The 20,083-nt window shown below is 37.6% G+C and overlaps 1 protein-coding gene across 7 annotated transcripts in view; it reads right to left on the reverse strand.

The window, feature by feature from the left end:
* Positions 1 to 20,083, reverse strand: part of JAK2 (Janus kinase 2) — an 88,604-nt gene that overhangs the window by 46,296 nt on the left and 22,225 nt on the right. For 2 of the 7 annotated variants that reach the window (XM_071731363.1, XM_071731355.1), the window contains exon 1: positions 74 to 143. The gene's annotated coding sequence lies outside the window, so the exon portion shown is untranslated. Of the gene's footprint in view, positions 1 to 73; positions 144 to 2,323; positions 2,469 to 5,720; positions 5,837 to 7,499; positions 7,642 to 19,229; positions 19,373 to 20,083 lie in introns of those variants that run through there. The other 5 variants (XM_071731360.1, XM_071731356.1, XM_071731357.1 and 2 more) reach the window with 5 other exon arrangements.

Raw genomic sequence — 20,083 nt, forward strand, 5'->3', positions numbered from 1 at the left:
TTTTATTTCCCAAACTAAGAAATACAAAGAGACAGTATATCACAGACATACAAATCTGAATTTCTACACTCACTACATTCCTCGGGCCCTGATCCAGGTCAGCATATGGATTTCCTAAGCATCATTCATGGAGTCAGATACCTCTAAATGCAAAGATTTGGGCTTTCAAGTGCAAAGGCAGCAAACAAGCACCGACTGTTCAATTAAGGAAAAAAATGCATTTCTATTATCCCTCAAGGAATTTGTGTTTCTTAGATGAAAATAACCACCCCATCACTAGAATAACCACCCCATATAAAAGATTGCTCACTACCTCTATCAACAATGTGTGAGGCATAATGTTTGTGCTCTACCACCTGCTTATACAAAACATTCATGGCTTTAATCTCCAGAGGAAGCCTTCTTTAATTACCACAGTGATTTTTCTAAAATGTTCTAGTAAACCTCCGTTGAATACAAGCTTTTACCTGGACAGATCTGTCCTTCTTGGTGTTATGTCTATCCAGTACTGAATAGAAATACTGTTCACAGAACTAAGTGAAAACCTGTTGTGTTTCCAAAGTGAACTAAACAGATGTTCGTGTCTCTCTTTCATAATATTTCTGTATTTACACACACATCTTCCATTTCAAAAAAACATCTCATAATTCCCTCCTTGCTACTATACAAAATTCCATAAACCAAGAAGGGAACCTTGCTTAATCATACCGAAGAATGTGAAATTCCAACAAAGCGCAGTCAAAAAAGCAAAGTAAATACTGTAACAGAATACGCTACTCCACTTCTTACCGCACTCATTTGAAAGGTTCCATGTGACAACATAAAAAATCTCCAGAGATATTATTAGTATAATTGTGTCACCAACTCAATTTAAATAATTTTCAAGATTGTCTTTTATGTCAAAGTACTGATGAAACCAGTAGGTGAAAGCAAAAAATATCCCTAAATCAATTTCTTCACTGAAAAATAGAAAATACATTTTCTCAACCTTTGTCCTATACATCCAAGTGAACCAGCTATATGCACAGATCTTCACAACATGATCACCCCTCATGGCAGTGTGAAATATCATTAATGAAATATGTTATAACAGGTGACAAAATATTTTGTCAGTTTTCATCTGTTTTTCTTAGCAGAACTTAATGTACGTAGTTTTCTCTTCTTTGTTCCATACAGACACCACTGCATGACAGAAATATTAAATGGCAAAAAAACCCAAAATGCTGTTCATCTGGAATATTTAAAATATGACCTATTCTTCTGACCATTGTAAAAGTTAAGCAATTTTGACCAAATATACTGGGACATATTAATCTACTTGTTCACAGAATGTATTTGAGTTTCATTTTCTCAGCTGTACATAACAGATTTGTTAACATACTGTAATTCAAAATAATTATTGTTTGTGTAAAGAATGTAAATGTTCATGTACAGAATGCCCATAGCTGTAATAAAGGTATTTAATATACTGAAAATAGGACTTTTGTATGTAAGTTACCCCCAGTACCACAGAGGTATTTTGTTTGCCAAATGGGAGATATGTATCAGGTCCACACACACCTGAAAGTGGGTATCTGACATAACCTAGACTCAATTAAAGTGAGAAATAAGCAGTCCATTTTTCAAGTTGCTTAACAAGAAGTCTGTGTGGAATAAAAACATCTTGATCTAGAGACCACAGCTACTAACTACAAAAGACCAGATTCTGGTACTGACAAATAATAGATTTGATCCTTCTGTACTATTTTAATGCTGCTAATCTGACAATATAACAAGTCACAGCTTCAAGAGTAATCATTCCCCATATTGCTCTGGCCACAACCACCAGCATCCACAATACAACATGATTACATGCAATTCTCTGTTGCTTCCTGTACCTCCAGTGCACCTAATTGAGGATTAGTTTTACTGGGCTGCACTAATTCATATGATTATTTTTCTGTCAACCAGGAAGAAATGAACTAATGAGGCTGAAAAACAACTGTTATGAAAGAAATTTCATTCAAATGTGGAAGACATACAAAATACTCATAATTAACAATATGTAGCATTCACAGCCCCACACAGAACATGTTTTCCTCTTCTAGATAACTTGAGCTATGGGCTCTACCAGTTTGCAAAATCCAAACTTTCTCATTTAAAATTATCCTCCCCCACCATCAGTGTATGCGGGGATTGTTTTGTTTTGTTGGGGCTTTAGGGGGGTTTCACGGTAAACATTCAGGGATAGGATGTTAAGCCATACCACTTCAAACATAAAACCTCAAATATTTAAAAATCAAAGCATTGTCTCACTATAGAAACATCCCTGGCTGTTAGTTACCTTAATCACTTCAGAAAGCTCAGTATGAAACATGAGACTGATGAAAGCCCTTTGAGTAAGCCCGTCACACGTCACCCACTTGCTGCTGCTATCCACAGGTGGTCAGACAAAGTGGGCACACAAGCAGTGGTGGAACATAGAGTATCTGCAATAAAGAAAAGCCATTTAATATATATATATATGTTAAAAAGTTAACAGCTTTGAAAAATACATAATGCATCTGTGTTCAGGTACAGATACAGTGACTGCTACCAACTTTGCCCAAATTCCCTGTCCTCTTCGCCAAGAACTTTCTGAATTTAGAATCTCTAGATACAAAGTTTAAAAAAAAAAAACCAAACATAATTTGATACTGCAACTATTCCCCAGTTCTAGATTGAAGCTGGTGTATGAAACTGACATCTGACTTGGAATATAATTACCAATGTTGGTTTTGCCCTCACCATGTTTTTTATTTCTGTGAAGACATCATCAGTTTAAGAAAATTGTTGACGGCATTACATGAAGAGAAATGAAAAAAGAAAAGTAACTACAAAAAGAGACGTGGTTATCTTTGTGTCATGTCGTAACATTCCCTTTAGGCAGAACAATTAATTTTGGCTAATTTAAAGTTGTAAAACTGGCAAAAACTGCTCCTTTCAATTCATGCAGAAGTTAGCACCAAGTGTCCTGTAGCAGGAAGGGAAGGGCACACCCACTCTTGCTCTCTTTGCACAACACTGCTGTGGTTGCAAGAAACATTATTTGAAAAGTCTGAAGTGCAACAACACCTGCCTGCACCAGTGAAAAAATTATAAATTCCCTGTTGTGAGCCTCCCAACATAGGAAAGGGTCTGATATAAAGGCAAAGACGTATTGTGAAACTGAATAGAGGGGGGAGGGGAATACAACAGAAGTTCAAAGAAGGAAGAATTCTGAATGGGAGAACTTGGCAAGTTTTGTATTTGACAATGCTTCAGACAGAAATCTTCCTGGAGAGAGCAGAAGGAAATCAACACAATTTCCTCAGCACCATACGCAGTGTCTACTGAGTCAAATGTCAATACTCAGGGAAAAGAAGCCCATCTCAACGAGCAGAAAATTCAGCTTCTCTCCCCAGAGAAGTCAGACTGTTATGATGACAATTTGTGCTTCTCTTGCAATACTGGCTGTAGAGATAAGGAGTTTTGCTTTGTTTGGACATCCGTGTATTTTGTGTGCACCTCCAGGGATTCGTATAAAAATGATGTCTAGCCAGCCAATTAAGACCTGATTCAAAGTCCTATGCAGTCAGTGCAAGTTTTCCAGATTCCCTGTGCTGAACAGGGAGAAGAGAGGCTGTGTGGAGCAGAGCAGTCTATCACTGACCTACTGAGCACACATTACACACACGCTGGTCTGAGAGCACCAGCTTCAAGCAAAGCACAGAACCACCACCTCCTCATGCAGGTTTCAGATCGAGGGGAATGGCTGGGCATTCTAAATTAGTTTCTAGTTTAAATGTACTCTTCCATGCACAGAACTGTCTTGCATTCATTATTCCCAGTCAGGCTCTTCACTGTGAGCAAAATTCAGTGACACTTTACCTGAGTGTAGTTAACGACGTAGTTTTTCCAGAAACTCCAGCTCAATTGAGTAACACCACTAGCTGTATGACACAGCTGATGATGAACTGATTGCACAAAACAGGTTTAGCTAAGAATTCAAACCAATTCTACTCTCTGCCTAGCAGACTCCTGTGGAATATGGCTGCAACATGTTGGATAAGCTCAGTGAGACTTCAGCTTGTATTTCAAATGCAAAAACTGATGGAACATCCTAACATCAAGCCTATCCTTCTCCATATGGCAAAAAGAAAGATGATTGCTTGCTTATGAAGGAACAGCTCTAGACAAAACACAAAGAAGTCTGGAGATGAAAAACTCCAAGCTGAACAGGCTCAATGTAGTTACAGTAGCATACTTCTTTCTCTCACTCTGTTTTTTTATTATGTATTTATTACCTTTTATTGTTTAAGAGATTCAACCACTTCTTTTGCACACATTTACAGGCACGCCTACTAATAGGATCTGCATCAAGACCTTACTTTCAGGATGAGTAAATCTCATCTGACACAACTTGTTCTTTTAGTAACAGAGCTGCAAGGAATGTTACCTACATTCCTGTCTGTACCAATCTGACATCAACTTGCCAATGATACAGCTTTCCCACTTCCTCTTTCTCTCCAATTTGTTGAAGTCTACACTAGTTTGCATTTCTGGCAGCCTCAAGGACTTAAATGCTTAAAAATTAACTGATGGGTGTAATGAAACTCGGTCAAAATAAATTAGTCCACCACCTCCAAGTTGCAATTACCAGCAAAAAGCAGTACATAGAATTCATTACTCAAAGGATGTTCTAAAACCTCAGTCACTTCTCAGTGAGCCTTTCTACAGAAAAATACTGTTAGTGTTTATTGTGCCTGTATCCCTAAGTACCTTGAATACTCAACTTACTAGCAAGAGAGGAGAAATATTAAAGTAGCATTTTCTATTGACACATTTCTATTGACCTTGAGGACATAGGGTGTTTCTCAACACCTTAACATGTTTCTTGGCAGCAGACTAGGACATCTTGTGTAAAATGAGGATGCCAAAAATATGTACATCCTTTTTTCAAAGGATTTGAATGAACACTATAAACATCAGCACTGAAAACCTTCCCACGTAATGGCAGTAGGTGGTTACGACTGTAGGTAAGATACTAGAAAATTCTCACCAAAACTGCTAACAGATCCTACATTAGTCAGCAGGAATGGGAGAACATCAGTAAATGCTAATGAGTATTATGTGTCTACAGTAACACCAAAACAATCTCCACAGATCAATCTGGAGAGACAAATGGAACTCAACTTTCCCATCACATGAACCCATGTAACATGGCCTGTTACACTACAAAAACTTTCTTTTTCTGATTTTAACAACAGTATACAACAGTATAAGTATCCTACACACAACTTGCAGCATTCCTTGCACACCTGGTCTGATTTCCTTTGTGTATGCAGATTTGTTTTGTTTTTTAAAAAAACAAAAATACACTAAAGGAACTGAATGCACATGCTACTTTGACAGTCAATACAGTATTTTTAAAAGATCAGCATGAGCAGAAACGCCACTGCCCTTAATTGAGCAACATGAGTTTCTGTAGTTTTTGTACAGTAAGAACACACTACATCATCTAGTATTTCATAAAAAAATTCACAGCAACAGATTCACATCTTTCCACCACATTCTCATTGAGAATAATATAACAATAATAATATATCAAAATTTGAATGCACACGGTAGCAAGCAGATACAGGAGGAAGGTGACAGACTAACATATCAATGACAAAACATACACTAAAAAAAGTGGAGGAGTGAAGATAACATTTGCTTACAGTTTTCACTTGGCACACCACTGCCTATATCAGCAATTCAGCAATAGTCCATGAACTTTTGCACAAGGTAAGAGAGTAATGATCCTGGTCTGATCCACTTGCTTGACACAGAGGGACTAAGAAAACAGAAACTGTTATTACGGAGGATGTCACTATTTTCATACTGATAAGGAATAAAAAAGACCATAATTGCAATTTCTAAGTTCTTCACAGCAGAATGAAGCCCTTGCTCTAGCTTATACCTGGAAGAAGGCTACCTGCCAGTGCTGTGGGAAAAACAGAATGAATTATACATCTTAGAAACCTCAGCATCACAATAACCTGCCAAGTAGGTGAGTTACCAGAACAGCAATCAAGTCAAAGACCTGCCTGCAAGCAACAGCTCTGCTCAGGTTCCATCAGAACTTTGGCAAATGTCAGTCCATATTTGCAAAACATTTCAATTTCACCATGCTGATAAATTTCTGCAAAACACTGTTTCATCAGAAAACTTCCAAGCAATTCAAATAGTTGCCCAATTATTTTGGCAAGATTATCTCCCGAGGCAGTGGCATCTGAGGATCCTTAGTCCACTCTGATCCACCCATTATCTGCACAGCTCTATATGCACAGAGAACCTAGGAACAGTAACTGCAATAGGTCAGAAAGACCCATTGCATGAAGGATGTAAAAAATGTCACCAGTTCTTTTAATTCCCTTAGATCTATCTCTCAAATTCTCCTAAAGTGATGCAATGGAAAATGGCAGCAAAATTAACTCTACATTATATTTTCAAAAGAACTCCACATCATAGTACTTTATTTTGTGGACTGTAATGAAAACTGAATTCTGTTTAATAGCTCAGACCATGAAATAAGAGCTAATAGCATACATCCTCCTTAACTGATTCCCTGTATTCTTTCAAAATGACATTTAAAAAAGGAATTGCCAATCAACCTGCATGCACAGAGCAAATTAGCTCAAAGTAAAGTGCCATTACTAGTCTCATTCTCCCTCATGGCTTTTGGCTACCATGGTCCTACACTGAACAATCAAAGCCCTGGCTTCTATGTTAAAACAACTACCAGTGAATTACCAAGAAATTAGGAGACCATTTTAAAATAAAATGAGCGTTTCCAAGTGGAAACAATATTCTGACTCACCACTGAAACAGGAAAAAACCCCAATTACCTATCTATTAAAAAGCTTTTTAGTTGAAAACACTACCAAGGTGAAAATCCCTTCAGCAACCTCTGGAGAATATGTATGAGAGTTATAGCTATAGTTACAAGTTAAAATATATTGAAAGTACACGCAAAACCAAAAAAGCGTAACAGCAAAATCAGCAAAGTATTCAGTCCAATTGCTTGGCTTTCCTAAACACTGCAGGACTGAGATTGTGGCAGGATGATACTGGAAGGCAGTTTTGAAGCAAGCAAGCTAACCCATTCTGAATGTAATGCCCAACATCATGATTGAGCAGAGTCAAAACATGAACCAACAGTTGTTGCTACACTACGTGGCCAAAGAATGGCACCAGCAGTTGCAAAACAGATGATGTCAAGAACCAAGCAGTCTTTGCTAAGCTGTCAGAATTTATACACATTTTAGGCTGCAGCCTGAGAGAGCTGGAAGCAGCACAGCAGACACAAACCACATCACAACAGAAAATGTTTCAAAACTGTTACTCTTCTCTCAGCCTCCAGAGACCTGTCCTTTTTCCAAGGTAAGCAGGGATTTCTCAGGTAAATGTCTACTCTCAGCAGCTTAACCATGGAGGAAAGAACAGCCAAGACCCACCACTTTCCGTAGTATGGTAGTTCTGAAGGGTGTCAGACCTTCAACAATGTTCTTTATCCTCTCCAACTATGAGAGGTCTCTGGCACTCCAGGCCTTCTAAGCAAGAAATGATGCCAACAGCTTCCTCAAGCGGAGTTATGCCCTGGTAGAAAAGACAAGGTTCACACTGAGAGATGCTTCCTCACAGCAAACATTTCTCTGAGGAAAACCAGTTATAACTCTTTCCAGTTACCATTTATTAGGATAAACCGTGCAGCTTGTGGTTGTTTAGGAAGCTTCTCCCAAGACCTGAATGTTAACAAGTTAAACCCTTTGGAACCTTCCTTCTGAATTCTGTCGTCTCCCTTTTCTTGCCTTCTTATCTCATTTCCCCAGTCTGGCAACTTCCCTCCTCAGAAGTTAGTGAGAGTGCTGCCTCTACAATAACTGTCAGATGTGTTTACACTGTGTGCTGAAACTCACGAGGGCTGAAGAGCTAGAATTTTCTTCCTATGTGGCTAGGGGGGGAGGGCAATGGTGCTCCTAGTCTCTTGAAGGCAAGCAGGAGGTACACAGAAAGAGGAAGAACCAAAATAAATACAAACCATATCAAAACAACATTAAAAATTTTCTTTACCTTCCCTTTTTATACCTACCTTATATTTTGTGTCTTTTCCAACACAAATTACTCAGTTTTATTAGCATCAAAACAATGGGGGCCAGAAATTAATGCAGGATAGAAAGCTTTTCATTACTGGTCAAGTAATGAAATACTGGTCAAGTATCAGAATAGCATAAGAAAAAAAGCTGAAACCTGCAAGATGGATTAAGGAAATTTGTATCCACCTTATGTATAGTGAGAAAGATTCCCACAGAAAAGTATCACTATGCCTTATTGCTATGTTGTTCCAGATAAAAAAGTGTCTTCAGTTTCAACAACCAGAATATCATGACCAAGACCACACTCAAATGTCTACATAGCTACCTTTAGAGATTAGTAGTACAATTCTACACTTTACCATATGAGGCAAAGTACCATAGAGAATGCAAATACAACCCTAACCACTTCTTTCTCCTTCCAAAAATATAAACAAAAAAGATTCACTATGCTCTTCAAAACACTGTATTTATAAGATGTGCTCCCTGCTGCTTCTACTTCGTGACTTTTTTATTTCCTCTCCCAGTTTTCATCACCTGGCAAAAGCAAAGGGCAAAATGGTCTTGAACAAGAACATTGTGTAATAAGCTGCATGATAAAAACACACATGACCTTGTTTACTGTAATGTTTCTCAGAGGAAATAAACATTTTTCAGTGAAAAATGTAGGGGAGGAGAAGACTAGTAAATCTGAGACAGTCACCAAAAGCACGAGAACATCTGGATGGATGAATCCAGAATTTACTTCTATCCCCGTGAGAACATACTTCAAGAAATTAGCTCTTTGCAGAAATGTCAGCATGTAAACAGGATAAAATTAAAGTCAGAGTGCATCGCCAATCTCCAATCTAAGAGCAATAGATGTCAGTGTCTCCTTTGGATGCCTCAGACTCTTCATCTTCAGCCTACCCTGCTTTTTCAGTTTAGAAACTGTCTATCAGCAGGCCAGACATGGTGCAAATTTCATGTGTGAATTCTCACCTCAAGAGGCAGAGGTTCCTAGGGGATTTTGGTGTTGTTCCTCCTTCAACCACCCCAACACCTTTGAGGGAGTGCTTAAATTTTTGTAGAGGAAACAAAACAGATGTCTCTTTACAACAACACATTGGCTAACAGAAACCTGGGACCCTAATATTATTTAGAAATGTTTAACTTCAAATTACCTTTTTTTTTTTTTTTTTTTTTTTTTTTTTAGAAAATGTAACTACAGAGACTGAAATCCATTCAGAAAAATGCAAGTTTTCTTTGATATTGCAGTAGCCGCTAAAACCTAGGTAAGATTAGAGCCTGAAGCTCTAAACCAGACAATAAAAACCTGCCTTGAAAATTCAGCTTAAAAAAAGGCAAAAACAAGAGCTGTAACACCTCCCTCTCTGCCATCTAACTTAAATTCTCTAGAGATTCAACAAGACTACAAGTAAACACAAGCTAAATCACATCTATGAAATCTTACAGAATTAGGGCTTGGTCACATAATGCAGTATAGCAAAACATGAAAAAGAGCAACAATCTTGTGATACCGTGGCAAAGATATATTTGAAATCAAGCTATTTCTGTTAATGAAAATTTAATTATATACTAATACTCTAAAATCCAAAACTATATAAATTTATTCACAAGCCTATCAAATAATAATTTAGTGTTCAATTACCACATACATGTAAATATTGCTATTTCTGCTACTCTTTGATAGATGGGCTTAAGTGTTTTTAAAAATGGAATATATTCTTTTTTTAAATGCTATTTTAATACTTCATGTTTTTGAATAATTTATGATAGCAATGTTGACATTTTATCTTTATAATTCAGGAAAAGGTACTTGCTTGATAGTTTACTTAATGCTTTCTTAATCATCAATGGTTTGAGAGCTCTCTGCTTGCTCCCTATCTGAAGTACCAGCCAGCTTGTGTAAAGATATAGCACTACATGCTTTGCCAAGATCATGTTATCTCTATAAACACAGACTGTCAGAAAAAAAGATGGAAGCCAGAAACTGCAGGGTTCTGAAAGTAAACAAAGGTTCGTCATAAAATGTATCATTAGTGGAGATTCTGCTAGTGAAAACTGTAAGGAAAAAGAGAAGCTTAGTTAAGACAACCATATATTCACAATGCAACATTTCAAATATTCCACTCCATGCACATTTGGAAAGAAAAAAAGAATAAAAAGAAAGAAAGAAAGAAGGAAAGAAAGGAAAAAGACCAGGGGAGAAAAAAAAAAAGACAAAAGAACCCCTACCCTCCCACTCCCCCAAAAGAAACAAAACCAAAAAAATACCATAAAAAATTCATCCACCCCCTCAACACTGTGGAAGAGTCAAATTATCATTATATGTGTTCGGTACTTGCAGAACTCTGTTTTAAGTATGATTATGCAATTCAATTTTATGTTTTACTTTTGAAGCAAAAGAAAATACTCCCACTTGCGATATATTACATAGAGCTCCCTTTATTCATATTGTATATTTCCCCAAGTTCTGAAAAAACACACAAAACTTTTTTCATAATTGATGGTAAATCCTGAAAAAGCATGAAGAAACTGTAGAAAGGAAGAGCATGAGAATTGTGCCCCAACAGATCAAAAATCTCCAGTAGACTGCCTGACATAAATTCAAGAAAAAAACAAACCAATCAAACAAAACCACAGCAGTTTCATTACGAATTTAAGGCACTGGAACAGGTTGTCCATGGAAGTTATGGTTGCCCCCTTCCTGGAAGTGTTCAAGACCAGGTTGGATGGGATTTGAGCAACCTGGTCTGGTGGAAGGTGTCCCTGCACATGGGATAGTGCTAGGAACCAGATCATCTTTAAGATCATCTTCCAACCTACACCATTCTTTGATTCTATGATCCTACAAAATACAGCATTTGTTCATATCAAATAACTGAACAGTCAGAAAGCAGCAGAAATCTGCATTTCTTGATTTTAAAACATCAAGTATAGATGCACTTTTGCAAAATATGCCTTAGATAAAACAGTGTTACTGAAATTGGTAGAGGAAGAAAGCCAAAATGTAGCTGCCCTATGATAGACAGAAGATCAGGTAAGATAGAGTGTTCTTTTCTGCATTTCAAAATGTGCTGCTACAAGATTGCACCGTTATCAAAGTTATAAAATAAAGATGAAACATTTATAGCATGGTAGTATTTTTAAATCGATAAGTTGTTCATGGAAAGTTTTGTTACAAAATTCCTACTGAACATGTATTCAACTGCCCTTACGTCTATCTGCTGACAGAAAGCTGGAGAAAAATAAAAACACTCATGTCTCTGTACATAAGTCATATTCCAACACAAGCTTGCCCTCTGAACCCTTATGTCCAGGGCTTTCAAGTACATTTCAAACCCACCTGAGGAATGAGGAAAACTGCAGATGCTACTGCAGTAGCATCTGCCACCCACTGCTGTGAACCAAGACACACTGAAACACCACTTCTTTCTGGTAGACCCCACTCCAAGTCAGAAATCTGTTTCAATCTTGCCTACAGGTGGTATATTCCCACCCACTTTTGGATGAGAAATTCAAATCTACCTAAGGTGATCTGTTCAAAATTTTTGATATTCTACTCTCTAAATAACAGACCATGATGGGCTTTTTCCTAGATCACTCAGACTCACAAACCACTTAAGTTTTCTCCAAAACTTTTTAGGACATTATACATACTTATTTGTAGCTTCACCTCAGCTCTGCCAAAGTTTCAGACCTCTCTGCCAGGGTGTGGAACTTTTAAGAACCACTTCCCAAGACAAAACAGAAAAATATTAAGTATTCCACGCTACTTAATATGCAGCTAACCAAGAGATGACAAAAACAATGTGACTGTGATGCAAAAAAAACCCCAACCAAACAAACCAAACAGCTAGATCACCCCAAGATATTGCATACTCTGACACTTTTTATTTTCTTGAATAAAATTAGTTTTAATCAGATAAACTGGAGCTATGTCTAGAATACAACTGAAATGCAGTGTATTACAGCCAAGTGTTTTTGCAGCTTGCAAACCACACCAAATAAGACATGTCTCCAACTGAACTAGTCACTCTGGGAGGTTTATCATGTCTATTTTTCAGATATAAGACAAATTGCTCTGAAAACAACTATAAGTTTAAAACTGAGCATGGTCACTCATCTCTTTATGCTCCTGATTATGTACCCTAGCAAACCACAAATTATATACTGATATTTATATTCTATTTGTTAAATGTATATTCCAATTAGTAAAGTAAACCCAATTAAAAATCCTAAGCAGGAATTTAAAATGTCTGAATGGACCACTTGTGACCAAGCATTCCAGTATCTACAAATGTACACCCCCTTACCCACTCCTGCCCTGAAGTGTTGCCACATCTACTGACCTATCAGTACATGATGTTTTAAATAGATTTTTTTTATTTAAGTGGTGCTTAGTAAGGACTTTGACCACTAGTATATACAAAAAACAGTCTACCCACACCTAGGTCCAAACCAAACATCACAGTATTTGTCTACTAGTTCACCAAATAATAACTGAATTGAATTTCACTTTGTCAAAGCAATTAAGGTCACAGAACAATTACATCCCTCTGACTGGCACTCAAGACAAAAAAAATGTAAAAAAACACCACCTAAATAAAAGGAGAAGCCAGATTGTGGCCTACATTTTTTTAGATCACTGATACCTTCCTTTGGTATCAAATTTGCTTAAAAACAAACTCCCTAAGGCAGCTTTGCTCTACAAGAGAGAACACGCTTCTGTCAGTGACACAGCCTCAGTCCCATGAGATTATTTCCACTATTCTAGTCAATCTCTACCTATTCGGACACCTCTGTATCTATACGTAGTAATTTCATATTTTCACACTGCATTTCAGTAGTAGTGCATAAAACAGTTAACTTTCTTACTTTCCACACGTAACACATATGTAAGAATCTAAACTATTTGCCAAAGTTAATGCTATAAGCCACTGTTAGATCACATCTAAACACAATTCTTTGTCAAATTTCATTGTAAAAAAGTAATTACCTCATCATTCCCTTCAAAGAAGGTAAACTGTTGAAAAATTAACACTGTAAAGAAGGTGCTGTTGAAACCTCCAAACTGCTTAAAACACTGCAAAAAAAAAAAAAAAAAAATCTATTTTGAACTCCAATCTGTACCGTAACTTTCTCTATACACACTGTTTCAGTTTCATTTTTCCGTTTTAGTATTCAGAAGAAACCTCTGGCAGGGGTAAGATAGATAAACTCACCTGAACACAAAGAGTTTAATACAAAGGGCACTGTGTATGAAAAAACTCCAAACTGTGCATTAAGAGGGACACATATGCAATATATTTAACGTGTCTCAAAGTAAAAACACACAGTGATTCTGCAAACTGTTTTAAGACTTCCATTCTCAATTACTTCTCAGAGCTGAGTGAACAGAACTAAGCAACAAACGTGACAGTACTGTGAACATCTCCATAAAAGTGTGAGAGTGTACAGTTCCGTACCTCACAGGTGTCCAAGATACCCCTCATTCCTTCAACAGAAATAAGATTCTTAGTGGCTCAGTGCTAGATTCCAGTCTAAATGTCATTACTGCATAGACTTAATGCCTCTGCATTATTCCAAGCAGTAAATGAAACAAGTTCAAAGGAATGGGTTCTTGTTATTTTCTCCTCCCCATTCAGGACTGATAGGTTCTCAAAGAAGTGTCCAGTTATGGGTCCCACAACATAAGGACACAAATCTGCAGAAGCAAGTCCAGAGCAGGGCCACAAAGATGATCGAAGCACTGGAGCACATCTCCTATGAAGACAGGTTGAAAGACTTGGGGTTGTTCAGCCTGGAGAGGAGAAGGCTCTGGGAAGACCTTATAGTGGCCTTCTAATACCTGAAGGTTGCTTACAAGAAGGCTGGAGAGGGACTTTTTAAAAGGCCATCTGGTGGTGGGTCAACAGTTAATGGTTCCAAAGTGAAAGAGGGCATATTTAGACTGGATATTAAGAAAAAATGCTTCACTCTGAGGCTGGTGAGACACTGCCACAGATTGCCCAAGGAAGTTGTGAAAACTTGGTCCCAAGAAGGCCAGGCTGGCTGGGGCTCTGAACAACCTGGTCTATCGAGAGGGAACTAGATGACCTCTAAGGTCCCTTCCAACCCAAATGATAATGATTCTAAGTGAAGTTTATCTCATTTAGGAGATGCCTCACCTCTCACTGCCCTGAAGACTGTTCATAGACATTATCACCATTTAACATTTCACTTCACAAACCACCTGGCATAAGCAGAACACATCACCATGACCAAAGGTAAGAACGGTATAAGCTGGGACAGATTCTGCCAGTCACTTAAAAAAGACTCAGTCAGAATTGCTTTAAGTGGTAAAGCATTTTCTTTTTAAGAAAGTAAGTTAAGGTAGTTTGATGCCTCTCAGAATCAATAAAGGATCTTAGAGACCCCTGAAAATTAAAATAATATAAGAATTATTTTGCAGAGTCTTGCTTTTTGTTTCCTTTTACCAGCTACATGCTTTTGTTGCTATCAAGACAGTGCAATAGAAGGATTCATCCTCTGGCAAAAGATTCATTGTCATCTGATGTAGAAACTTCCTAGTGCCAAATTATCCCTCTCTTGGACTGTGTCTTGTTAAGTAATAGTAGGCACAGCAGCTGAGTCACATCTAATGACTTCAGCCCATTTTATGTGTTGTACAGTCTCTGACAGAAAGAAGAAAGATTGGGCAACAGGAAAAAGAAGCAAATCATTGGGCACAAATGACAATCAACAGAAAATAGAACAAGATGACAGATATTAGAAACTGACATTTACAGCAGAATGAGAGATCTTCTATCAAGATTTGAGAATCCCTTACTCAAAAACCTGAACATTGCTTGAATAGCTTTCAAGTCTCAAACGTGTTATGAGGTCAAAAGCACATTTTAATATGCCAAATCTGAGCTCATACATCTCAAGAGTCAGCTGCTTTTCCTCTTTCCCCATCGCCATTCCTCCTGCCCACCAAGCTTCTGTAACAGAGAGAAACTCTCCTCTCTCACCTCCCACCCACAACTGAGTACAGAACCAGGTTCAAACTTCAACTGAAATAACCTCAGCCATTTAGCATTTACACCACCTTGTTTAAAATTAATTAAAAACTAATTAAATTATTTAAAACAAATTTAAACTTAGTGGACTGCTAGACAGGTATAACCCTAATATGAGTAAGATGAAAAAGGCAGTTGTGCATGGGCAAATGACAGAAAAACCTAGCAAGTTGTAAGTCCCCTTCAACCTTAACTTCCTCTGGTTCTGTGACTCTTTCATTCCTCTCGCATCTCTGGCAGATATGGCCCCTCCTAATCAGGTCTGGGACTCACTGAAGTAAACCAATTCTACGTAACTCCGCACCAATGGCTCTGCTTTCCCAGGTCCCTCGTGTTCTGTGGATCTGCCCAGCATCCCCAGGCTACCAAAAGAGATACTGTAAAGGATCATATCCCATACCACAGGATTCCCACTGTGTCCAAATCATAGCTACACATAAGCAGAAATACAAAGCTGTTAACAATATACCACAGGCTGGGTGGGTTTTTTACCCCCCTCTCCTTTTTGGAGGGAAGGAAATATTACTCTTTTTATCTTTATCAAATATTAACACGGTTCTTCCAGCACACTCCAAACAATATTTATTTATTTATTCCCTTAGAGTGCTGGAAAAGGGAGGAGGATTCAATCACATTGCTAAGCCTCAGAGAGATGAAGATTTTTAAGAAAGGATTTCAGTAATTTCTTCCTCTTCACACATGAAGAGTAAATGGGAGACACCTCAAGGGCAGCTATTGCCTTTGATCATAAAAATTACAAATGTCACCCTCTAGCATCTGCAGATGCTTTTTTCTTATGAAGGTAGACAAAACGAAACCTATAAAATCTTATTTTAAACAAAAAAACCCAGACAAAGCAGGAAGAATACGTAAGGTGTAATTCTTGGGAGAAAAAAGGAGAGAGCACTTGAGTCTTTCAGCAGAGCACTTGAGCAAGTCCAAGTTAACACAGATGTTGAAATCACCTTTTGAACCTTTCCATTGTTTGTGCAGTGTGTAAAAATAGCAGTAAAATAACTGTTTCTTCTCAATAAACTTGAGCTAGCATACCACAAGAAGTCATGATGTGTGTGTGTATTCCCAATGGCAGAATAAAGAATATTTAGACTCTTAACTGTCGACAAATGCCACCTACTGTGCAGACAACAAGTCTTACTGAAAGAAACCCAAAATCTACCCCCTGTAGCAAAGTGCTCCTCCAGAAGAACAAAGCAGCTCTAATCCCTGTTTATCCAGCCAGGTACTCAGTGATCTTCCACTCTGAAGCATAATGGAGAGATACAGAAGTAACTGTGCTATTTTCTTATCACCTAGAGCATATAATGAGGCAAACTACAAATTATTATAAGCATCTGGCAGTCTACCAAGTGCATACAAAATAGAACTGAAAAAATGTTCTGCACAGTCCACCAGCTCACATGTGTGGATTTCATAGCTGTTCAAATTTGCCTTGGGCAGTCTGTGCAAGTATGTGCTCAGGTTAATCAGTTTTGCTTCTTCCTGGTCACAAGATATTACACAGTTTTCCACACAGCTTTTAAACAGCCAGACTAAATATGAACAGCCTTCAGCAAGGTGTGCCAACTCTTTCAGTGGTTTTATGTATATCTTTGAAAAAGTGTATAAAATACCATGTCAGCTGATTTCTTCTTTAGCCAAACAGACGTAGTCATTACTGAGTTTCAGTGCTCTGTGGTCCCGATAGACTATGAGCTCCCAGGCAGCTTTTGAAGCTGCTTGTCATTTTCTGGTTTCTTGCCCCAAATCTTCCCCCCTCAACACACCCTGGTTTTGTAATATGAGTCTGAACACTTTGCAACCATACATAAGTTGAAGAGAAAGAAGCTTGTATGTTCAGAAGCAAGGACAGCACAATTAGCTGAACCTCACCTGATGACATTAACACTGGTCTTTCTATGACCTGCTTTCTTGGCTGTCCTGTTTATTTAGGTGTGATATCCAATACAGAGCAAACACTCCCACAATGGATGGTGTATGTTTTAGCTATTCACTAAAGCTGCTGCTAAAGTTAAGTAAATGCACTTATGGTACTCCTTCCCTCAGCTGCTTTACATGCCATCATGATATAAATGATGGATTTATGGAAAATTAGATTGGTACCTGCCTTTCAAGTAGTTATTTTTTTCAGCCTTTGGAAAGAATGACAATTAAAGATGACTACTGTTTTTTTTTTTTTTACTTCAAGTACTTGCCTATATTGCAAGATTAGTGTGGGGTTTTTTTTATTAATAGTATGTAATTTTTATGATCAGTAAAGTACCACCTTTGTGATCACTAGGTACCACAGCAAACTGTCACAAAATTATTTTGTGGTAAAGGGCTTCCCTAGACTACTGACAAGTTTGAAGAATTTAATTCAAATTTCCCTTCCATTACCAGCACACAATATGAATTTCCTAGTGACTACTGCCCAGATTCAGCTGTCTGCTGTACAGGAAAAGAAACTATTGAGTGATGCCTAATAAGTTCCTAATAAATTATTACTACTTAACAGTTCTTCCACTGTTGCTCACAGAGATGCTTGAAGTCCAGTGGCCACTGTATACACGCCAGATAAAAATACCAGCTTTTGATAAAACCTCTAGTAGACTGATAACTGGCATAGACAGTATTAGTGAAGTTGGTTAGTTCTTATGGCCATGGAACTTCCAAGTACATGAACATACTAACAGAGGTAACAGACATGGCTCATATTTTTTTGACAGACACATCATCAAAAAGCTACTTGTTGCATGCATTGTGTATTACATCCATTGGCTAACTGCATTCCTTTCCTTCTTTTTCCCTGAAGGTTCAGCACAGCTATCTTTCTTCATTAAAAAACTGAAGCTGCTCAATATTTGCCCCATTCTCTGGTCTTAAATGACTCTTGATCCTCATAGTCCAAGGTGTTACTTTTACTTATACATTAAGTAGTACCAGTAAGTATATATCTCCACTCCATGATAACCAATGGACAATGAAATAAAGGTTCAGTTCTTCACATCAGTTATAAAGCAGTTCTTCCTTAGCCTACCAATTCCACTTCTTTCAGCTATATTAATATTCCTTCTTCCTTTTCCTCAAACTGCTATATAGCAACCATTCTGACATCTGTAAATACAGCTTGTCTTGAAATATTTCTAGAGAACTTAGCTAAAGTAACTAAGGTTCTTCTAAATCTGTAGAAATATACATTTATAGCACTTTTGGAGTGATTTTGACTTAATGCACACAAAGCTTACTCTGTATACTTAACCATCTTTTGCTTTTCTGAGCAATCAGCTCTAAAGGTGCCTTTTGCTTACTGGCAGAGGTCCAGCAAGCTTGTCTGTGAGTCATTTATAAGACCAACAGGTAGAGGTGTTTCCTCAGCCAGCCTCAGTATTTAGTATATTGTGTGATTTCAGACTATCTTTGTGCTTTAACTGCCCACAGAACTATTCTGCTACTTGTATTTATTCAGCACCTAGTCTCACCCAGTATATTGTTTTTTAATTTCAATGCATTTGCTTGTTTATTGGCTTCACAACAGGCAAACAGGATTGGACCAAAGGCACAGCTAGCTCTTCTTTTAGCAGCAGACAAAAATGAGTGTTGAGTAAAGAGATTAGTTAGGAAAAGGGCAAGTGTACAACAGTATTTTCCCAGTGCAGTTTCCCAGTGATTTGAGATTCACAAACATCTTATACCAGGATGAATCCAAACTCATCTTTGTGTTCTTTAGAAACAACACCTGAAAAGACTTAGAACAAGTGCTTGTTTGCTGACCAGGTTCTTTTCAGTACAACTATTCTAGTCCTTGTTAATATTGCATTCAAGACTTCCTTATATTCTTGTATCTTTGGAAAATCTCTTACCTGTGATTATGACAGGTGCTATTTAATAATTTCTAGATTACTTTACCACATTTTACTACTTTCCTTCTTTTCCCATTTTAGAACAGATTCTCTACAACAAACATGTTTTATTTACTGGTTTCACTCATTACTCTTTCCCCATATAATTCACTCTAATGCTGTATTACCTTGTATCTGTAATCCTTTTCCCAGCAGCATCATTCACATGTCGCTACCAAAGCCTACAGCAGCATTTTGGGCACTGATCAGGGTCAGCAACGTGTAACAAGGAAAAAGCTTTAGCTCCTTGGCAGAAGAAAGATACTGGCAGCTGGTAAGCAGGGAAAGAAGAAAAAAAATTAGAAGACTTGGCATAGTGCACAAAGGAAGAAAGCCACCACTGCATTTCATTTTTTTAAGTCAGTTCTGTGTGAAAAGTGACGGATCACCACCAGTAAATATTATCAGATTATAACATTCAGAAGATCTTAAAAGAATAAAATACTTCCATTGTATTTTTGAAACAAAGTGAAATAAGAAAATGCGTTTTCATCCCATCAGATGATGGATTAAATGAATTTGCACTGCCTAATCATACTGTATCTACATTGAACATCTGAATGTTTCTAATGCTAACGTTTATGCAAAATTATTATCACAATAATTTCTAACTATTAATACAAACAAACCATTTTAACATTTTGTTGGGGTAATTAATGTAGAGAGATGATTTTTTTTGTTCTGTACAATGCCCTAAGCCCTGCTCTTAGTATCTATCATAGTACACAACCTTACTACTCATCATCTTCCACTAATTTCCTCACCACAATACCCTCATCCCTAAGCAAGTAAGTCTCTGTAGCTCTATTCATAGCCCAGAAAATTCCAGCTTGTGACCACTGGCTAGCTTTTTTTGCGTTCCTAACTTTGTCTGATGTCCCACTGAGCCAAACAAGAAACTTATCAAACTTCATCAAACATTCTGCTCTCTCAGATAATGGAACTCTCCTCTACAATCTTCAGCCCCACAATTCTACCTTCC

Source organism: Heliangelus exortis, chromosome Z (genome assembly GCF_036169615.1).
Source record: "Heliangelus exortis chromosome Z, bHelExo1.hap1, whole genome shotgun sequence".
Taxonomy (NCBI): domain Eukaryota; kingdom Metazoa; phylum Chordata; class Aves; order Apodiformes; family Trochilidae; genus Heliangelus; species Heliangelus exortis.